This window comes from Oncorhynchus gorbuscha, unplaced genomic scaffold, assembly GCF_021184085.1.
Source record: "Oncorhynchus gorbuscha isolate QuinsamMale2020 ecotype Even-year unplaced genomic scaffold, OgorEven_v1.0 Un_scaffold_2546, whole genome shotgun sequence".
Classification (NCBI taxonomy): Eukaryota; Metazoa; Chordata; class Actinopteri; order Salmoniformes; family Salmonidae; genus Oncorhynchus; species Oncorhynchus gorbuscha.
The window spans coordinates 65,001-73,788 of record NW_025747032.1 but is presented as its reverse complement, the minus strand read 5'-3'; the positions used below and the strand labels follow the sequence as shown (position 1 = coordinate 73,788).

General features: G+C 45.9%; 1 pseudogene; it reads left to right on the top strand.

The window, feature by feature from the left end:
• The first annotated feature begins 2,578 nt into the window (after positions 1-2,578).
• Positions 2,579-8,788, top strand: part of LOC124026063 — a 33,734-nt pseudogene continuing 27,524 nt past the window's right edge.

Here is an 8,788-nt window from a genome sequence, read left to right as displayed (position 1 = left end):
TGTTCACAAGTATTCCCACGAATTAAAAAGAGACATGTAAAAATATATATATATATTTGGGCTTAGTTGTGGTCCGTTTGCTGTGTTCAAATTCTTATGATTATTTTCCGTCCTCCCAACCATTCGCTCTGACAAAAATCGTCCTGTTGCTGAATCTAGTTTCCAACCCCTGGTGTGGAGGTTGAGTACAGCGCTGTCGAAACCAGAAACCTAATACTTCTCATTAGCCTTTATGGAAAGAGAGAGGGACCCCGGCACAGCAGGCACCTGTAACCAAAACCATTAACACACACGTGTCAACACACACACACATGTCAACACACACACGTCAACATACATATATACACACACACACACACACACATCTATCTATTATTTGGTAAACAGCTGAGGAATGGGTCTGGAGAAATATAACCACTCATGTTATAAGTTACATTCCTCAAGAATCAATGGTTATATTTCATAGATTTTTGTCCAAAAAGGGACGTACCAATCCCAGATGTTCCCTGTTAGAGGCCACAACAGCCCCTCCCTCTGGCCAGCCCCATTAACAAGGCTTGGGGTGTATATCTGCCCCCGGTAACTGGAACCATGGTTTTCATGGGGTTTTGTAAGCTCTGCCCATATCTAGAGCCACACAGAGGGACTATATGAATGCTTTTACAAATCGATCTGTCAATTATGATTTTCAGCAGCATTTACGTTTCAAAGTGGATCTTCATGTTTTGATGCATGTTTTGACTCCAGCCACCCGTCATAGACTGTTCTCTCTGCTACCACACCCAAGTCATAGACTGTTCTCTCTGCTACCACACCCAAGTCATAGACTGTTCTCTCTGCTACCACACCCAAGTCATAGACTGTTCTCTCTGCTACCACACCCAAGTCATAGACTGTTCTCTCTGCTACCACACCCAAGTCATAGACTGTTCTCTCTGCTACCACACCCAAGTCATAGACTGTTCTCTCTGCTACCACACCCAAGTCATAGACTGTTCTCTCTGCTACCACACCCAAGTCATAGACTGTTCTCTCTGCTACAACACCCAAGTCATAGACTGTTCTCTCTGCTACAACACCCAAGTCATAGACTGTTCTCTCTGCTACCACACCCAAGTCATAGACTGTTCTCTCTGCTACCACACCCAAGTCATAGACTGTTCTCTCTGCTACCACACCCAAGTCATAGACTGTTCTCTCTGCTACCACACCCAAGTCATAGACTGTTCTCTCTGCTACCACACCCAAGTCATAGACTGTTCTCTCTGCTACCACACGGCAGGTGGTACCGGAGCGCCAAGTCTTGGACCAAAAGGCTCCTTAACATCTTCTACCCCCAAGCCATAAGACTGCTGAACAGCTTATCAAATGGCAACCCAGACTATTTGCATTGACCCCCCCCCCTCCCTTTTTTTAATGCTGCTGTTACTCACCGTTTATTATCTATACATAGTCACTTTACCCCTACCTACATGTACATATTACCTCAATGACCTGGACTAACTTGTACCCCCCACACATTGACTCAATACCAGTACCCCTGTATATAGCCTGCTTATTGTTATTTTATTGTTGCTCTTTCATTTTCTTCTTTAGTTTATTTAGTAAATATTTTCTTAAGTCTTATTTTTCTTAAAACTGTATTTTTGGTTAAAGGCTGGTAAGATTTTGGTGCATATGACAAATAAAATGTGATTTGATGTGTGACTTATCTTTCCTCTTCTCCCTTCCTGACCCACACACCCCTTCTCCTTACCACACTCTCCTCTCCTCTCCTGACCCCACCCCTCTCCTTACCACACTCTCCTCTCCTCTCCTGACCCCACCCCCTCTCCTTACCACACTCCCCTCTCTCTCCTGACCCCACCCCTCTCCTTACCACACTCCCTCTCCTCTCCTGACCCCACCCCCTCTCCTCACCCCACTCCCTCTCCTCTCCTGACCCCACCCCCCCCCCTCTCCTCACTCCACTTCTCCTCCCCTGACCCCATTCCCTCCTCCTCTCCTGACTGCCCCCTCCTCACCCCACCCCCCTCCTCCTCTCCTGACTGCCCCTCCTCACCCCCTCCTCTCCTGACCACACCCCCTCTCCTCACCCCGCTCCTCTCCTGACCCCACCCCCTCTCCTCACCCCCTCCTCTCCTGACACTACCTCCTCTCCTCACCCCCTCCCCTCCTCCTCTCCTGACCCCACCCCCTCTCCTCCTCATCTCCTGACCTCACCCCCTCCCCTCCTCCTCTCCTGACCCCACCCCCCTCTACTCCTCCTCTCCTGAACTCACCCCCTCCCCCCTGCTCTCCTGACCCCACCCCCTCTCCTCACCCCCTCCCCTCCTTTTCTCCTGACCCCACCCCCTCTCCTCACCCCCTCCTCTCCTGACACTACCTCCTCTCCTCACCCTCCTCCTCTCCTGACCCCACCCCCCTCTCCTCCTCATCTCCTGACCTCACCCCCTCCCTCTCCTCTCCTGACCCCACCCCCCTCCTCTCCTCTCCTCTCCTGCCCCCACCCCCTCCCCTCCTCCTCTCCTGACCCCACCCCCCTCTCCTCACAACCCTCCCGTCCCTCCACCAGACACCATGATGAAGCATTTTCAGTCCATGGACGCGTGCCGGAGCTTCTCAGAGTTCCGCCAGGAGACCAGCATGCTCCACTCCCTACAGCACCCGTGCATCGTGCTGCTGGTGGGAATCAGTATTCACCCGCTCTGCTTCGCCCTGCAGCTGGCTCCCCTGGGCAGCCTCAACATTGTGCTGGAGGACAGACATAAAGGTATGAACAGGTAGCAAGAGGGAGAGACAGACTGACACACCAGACAGGCAGACAGGGAGAGAGAGAGAGAGAGACAGACTGACACGGTAGACAGGGAGAGAGAGACAGACTGACACGCCAGACAGGCAGACAGGGAGAGAGACGGCGAGAGAGAGATCCACAGCTAGTTAGGTCCCTAATGCTGAGAATCTTCTCTACACAAGTTATGAAAACATTTAAAACTTGCCCTTTTAACTCCACCCCCCCTCCCCATTCAGGCTCCAGGTACATGCCTCTAGGTCACATGCTCACCTTCAAGGCAGCCTATCAGATTGCAGCAGGGCTGGCCTACCTGCACAGGAAGAACATCATCTTCTGTGACCTCAAGTCAGACAACATCCTGGTGTGGTCCCTGGAGGTAGGTGATTAGTATGAAGGGCAGAATTCCAAATCGACCCCTAGCCACTATGTCTGGGCCGTTCAATTCCAGTCCTGGAAAGCCTTCAACACTTCAGTTTGTTGTGTTTTTACCTGGTAGTTAAATACATTCACCTGGTGTCCCAGGTCTGAATCAGTCCCTGATGAGAAGGAGAAGATGAAAACCAGAAGTGTTTTGGCCCACCCAGTAGTAACAATAGTGTTGTATGTTTGTATAATCCTTCTTGGTCTCATCCTAGGTGTGTGACCCGGTGAATATCAAGCTGTCAGACTACGGCATCTCGCGCCAGTCCTTCCACGAGGGGGCACTGGGTGTGGAGGGCACGCCGGGCTACCAGGCCCCCGAGATACGCCCAGGCATCGTTTATGATGAGAAGGTAGATGATAAGAAGGTCTATGGTGGCAGGTAACCTAGCGGTTAAGAGCGTTGGGCCAGTGGGGCCTCCCGGGTGGTGCAGTCTAAGATACTGCATCGCAGTGTTAGCTGTGCCACCAGAGACTCTGGGTTCGAGCCCAGGCTCTGTCGCAGCCGGCCGCGACCGGGAGGTCCATGAGGCGACACACAATTGGCCTAGCGTCGTCCGGGTTAGGGAGGGTTTGGCCGGTAGGAATATTCTTGTCTCATCGCGCACTAGCGACTCCTGTGGCGGGCCAGGCGTGTTTCCTCTGGCACATTGGTGTGGCTGGCTTCCAGGTTGGATGCGCGCTGTGTTAAGAAGCAGTGCAGCTTTGTTGGGTTGTGTTTCGGAGGAAGCGTGGCCCTCGACCTTCGTCTCTCCCGAGCCCGTGCGGGAGTTGTAGCGATGAGACAAGACTGTAACTACTAACAATTGGATACCACGAAATTGGGGAGAAAAAGGGGGTACATTTTTTTAAAAGAGCATTCGCTGGTTCGAATACCTGAGCTGACTAGGTGAATTAACAGTCAAGGTGCTCTTGAGCGAGGCACTTAACCCTAATTGCTCCTGAAAGTCACTCTGGATAAGAGCGTCTGCTAAATAACTAGAATGTGAAATGTAAGGTAGTTGTGCCTCCTACACCTGGGCTCAACTACATACAGATATTACAATAGAGATCTGTCTTTATTTCTTCTATAGGTTGTTGTTTTAGTATAACATACGACTGTATACCTATTTATGTCTGTGTGGGTGTATTCTTATATCCTTTATTTTACCTTTATTTAACTAGGCAAGTCAGTTAAGAACAAATTCTTATTTTCAATGACGGCTTAGGAACAGTGGGTTAACTGCCTGTTCAGCTCAGGGATTGGATCTTGCAACCTTTCAGTTACTAGTCCAATGCTCTAACCACTAGGCTACCTGCCGTATGTGGTAAATGTGCTGACCAACATTTCCTTGTATTTAGGCTAGTGCTATTGACTGTATTAGGGTAATGTTACTGACTGTATCATTTAGGGTAATGTTACTGACTGTATCATTTAGGGTAATGTTACTGACTGTATCATTTAGGGTCATGTTAATGACTGTATCAATTAGGGTCATGTTAATGACTGTATCATTTAGGGTAATGTTAATGACTATCATTTAGGGTAATGTTAATGACTATCATTTAGGGCAATGTTAATGACTATCATTTAGGGTAATGTTAATGACTATCATTTAGGGTAATGCTAATGACCATCATTTAGGGTAATGTTACCGACTATCATTTAGGGTCATGTTAATGACTATCATTTAGGGTAATGTTAATGACTATCATTTAGGGTAATGTTAATGACTCTGTCATTTGGGGTAATGTTACTGACTGTATCGTTTAGGGTAATGTTACTGACTGTATCATTTAGGGTAATGTTACTGACTGTATCATTTAGGGTAATGTTACTGACTGTATCATTTAGGGTAATGTTACTGACTGTATCATTTAGGGTAATGTTACTGACTGTATCATTTAGGGTAATGTTGATGACTATCATTTAGGGTAATGTTAATGACTATCATTTAGGGTAATGTTAATGACTATCATTTAGGGTAATGTTATTGACTATCGTTTAGGGTAATGTTATTGACTATCATTTAGGGTAATGTTAATGACTATCATTTAGGGTCATGTTAATGACTGTATCATTTAGGGTAATGTTACTGACTGTATCATTTAGGGTAATGTTACTGACTGTATCATTTAGGGTAATGTTACTGACTGTATCATTTAGGGTAATGTTACTGACTGTATCATTTAGGGTAATGTTACTGACTGTATCATTTAGGGTAATGTTAATGACTATCATTTAGGGTAATGTTAATGACTATCGTTTAGGGTAATGTTAATGACTATCATTTAGGGTAATGTTAATGACTATCATTTAGGGTAATGTTACCGACTATCATTTAGGGTCATGTTAATGACTATCGTTTAGGGTCATGTTAATGACTGTATCGTTTAGGGTCATGTTAATGACTGTATCGTGTAGGGTCATGTTAATGACTGTATCGTTTAGGGTCATGTTAATGACTGTATCGTTTAGGGTAATGTTAATGACTGTATCGTTTAGGGTCATGTTAATGACTGTATCATTTAGGGTCATGTTAATGACTGTATCGTTTAGGGTAACGGTACTGACTGTATCGTTTAGGGTAACGGTACTGACTGTATCGTTTAGGGTAATGGTACTGACTGTATCGTTTAGGGTAACGGTACTGACTGTATCGTTTAGGGTAACGGTACTGACTGTATCGTTTAGGGTAACTGTACCTACTGTATCGTTTAGGGTAACGGTACTGACTGTATCGTTTAGGGTAACGGCACTGACTGTATCATTTGCTGTAACATAACTGACTTATGTTGACATTATTTATTTAATTCCATGCGGTATCTATATACACTGAGTGTACAAAACATTCAGAACATCTTCCTAATATTGAGTTGCACCTCCCCATCAGTTTTTTGCTCTCAGAACATCCTCAATTTGTCAGGGCATGGACTTTACAAGGTGTCGAAGCGTTCCACAGGGATGCTGGTCCATGTTGACTTCAATGCAGTTGTCAAGTTTCCTGGATGTGTTTTGGGTGGTGAACCATTCTTGATGAACACGGGAAACTGTTGAACGTGAAAAACCCAGTTCTTGCAGTTCTTGACACAAACCAGTGTCCCTGGCACCTACTACCATACCCTGTTCAAAGGCACTTCAATATTTTATATTGTCCAGTCACCCTCTGAATAACACACTTACACAATCCATGCCTCAATTGTCTAAAGGCTTAAAAATCCTTCTTTAACATGTCTCCTCCCCTTCATCTACACTGATTGAAGTGGATTTAACAAGGGATGTCAGTAAGGGATCATAGCATTCACCTGGATTCACCTGGTCAGTCTATGTCATAGAACGAGCAGGTGTTCCTAATGTTTAGTCCACTCAGTGTACACCTATATAATTAGTAGGTCCCTACGTTACACCATATACATATCCTGTTTTATGAGGGTATGTGGTCCTCAGAGAAAAGGAGTTGTGTGGATTTATGGGAAGATGGCTGTGTTATTATGGCAGGTCACTTCCTATTTTGGGCATGTCACTTTAGTGTCTGACTAGTAACGTGTGTCTGACTAGTAACGTGTGTCTGACTAGTAACGTGTGTCTGACTAGTAACGTGTGTCTGATTAGTAACGTGTGTCTGACTAGTAACGTGTGTCTGACTAGTAACGTGTGTCTGACTAGTAACGTGTGTCTGACTAGTAACGTGTGTCTGACTAGTAACGTGTGTCTGACTAGTAACTAGTGTGTCTGACTAGTAACGTGTGTCTGACTAGTAACGTGTGTCTGACTAGTAACGTGTGTCTGACTAGTAACGTGTGTCTGACTAGTAACGTGTCTGACTAGTAACGTGTGTCTGACTAGTAACGTGTGTCTGACTAGTAACGTGTGTCTGACTAGTAACGTGTGTCTGACTAGTAACGTGTGTCTGACTAGTAACGTGTGTCTGACTAGTAACGTGTGTCTGACTAGTAACGTGTGTCTGACTAGTAACGTGTGTCTGACTAGTAACGTGTGTCTGACTAGTAACGTGTGTCTGACTAGTAACGTGTGTCTGACTAGTAACGTGTGTCTGACTAGTAACGTGTGTCTGACTAGTAACGTGTGTCTGACTAGTAACGTGTGTCTGACTAGTAACGTGTGTCTGACTAGTAACGTGTGTCTGACTAGTAACGTGTGTCTGACTAGTAACGTGTGTCTGACTAGTAACGTCTGACTAGTAACGTGTGTCTGACTAGTAACGTGTGTCTGACTAGTAACGTGTGTCTGACTAGTAACGTGTGTCTGACTAGTAACGTGTGTCTGACTAGTAACGTGTGTCTGACTAGTAACGTGTGTCTGACTAGTAACGTGTGTCTGACTAGTAACGTGTGTCTGACTAGTAACGTGTGTCTGACTAGTAACGTGTGTCTGACTAGTAACGTGTGTCTGACCAGTAACGTGTGTCTGACCAGTAACGTGTGTCTGACCAGTAACGTGTGTCTGACCAGTAACGTGTGTCTGACCAGTAACGTGTGTCTGACCAGTAACGTGTGTCTGATTAGTAACGTGTGTCTGATTAGTAACGTGTGTGCGTGCGTGCGTGCGTGCGTGCGTGCGTGCGTGCGTGCGTGCGTGTGTTTTAATGTGCAGGATGTCTGGGTACTATATTTTTAAACTATGTGTCCATACAGCATGTAGAGTGTATCATGTACCACGTCTATGACTAAGGCATCCATTCCCTCATGACTGTACTGGACCTACAGTAATGTCCCATAGCCTACCCGTCTGAGGTGAAGTGTTCCTGTAAATGCCAGGTTTCTTGTGGAATATATTCTTGCCCTCTGTGTTGGTTAGGTGGGCAATTAGCTCCTGCTTTTTCTGCTCATTAGCCAATCATCTCTCGTCCTGATATTAATTATCCAATTAACTCTCCCTCTGTGGTTGCTCATCAGGCAATCGACTCCCACTCTGATATGTATTAGTCAACCATGAATTAGCCAACTACGGTATGAAGCCAACCAACCAACTCTGTCTCTGTGTACTTTAATCCTATGGGCTTTTATGTCCTCCTTTTAATGAGCCTTTCCAACATGGCTGTCTACCATCTCTGGGCTCCACTCTCTCTAGGGGGTCTGGGCTGACTTAGCAGGGCTTTTAAGTGGTTTGACGCACACACACACACACTGGTTTGACTGTTTTTCTAGGGGGTTAACTCCTTTAACCCTCCAACTCAATTGAACATCCTCTCAAAGGGAAGTGAGAGGGGTCTTTAAACCATCACGTCAATAATCTGACTCTGTTCTGCTGTTAAACCCTCACGTCTATACTCTGACCCTGTTCTGCTGTTCTCAGCCAATCATACTGTCATACTTTAATCCTTTTTGGATTCCTCTTTGATTTAACTTCAAATGAGGTTTCAGGATGTAGGTATTGTAATGCTGCAAGAAGAGATGGAGAGATTGAGAGATGGAGAGAGAGAGATGGAGAAAGAGCGAGAGAGAGAGAGATGGCGAGAGTAAAATGGGAAGACAGAGAGATGGAGAAAGAGCGAGAGAGAGAGAGAAAGAGAGAGAGAGAGAGAGAGAGAGAGAGAGAGAGAGAGAGAGAGAGAGAGAGAGAGAGAGAGAAAG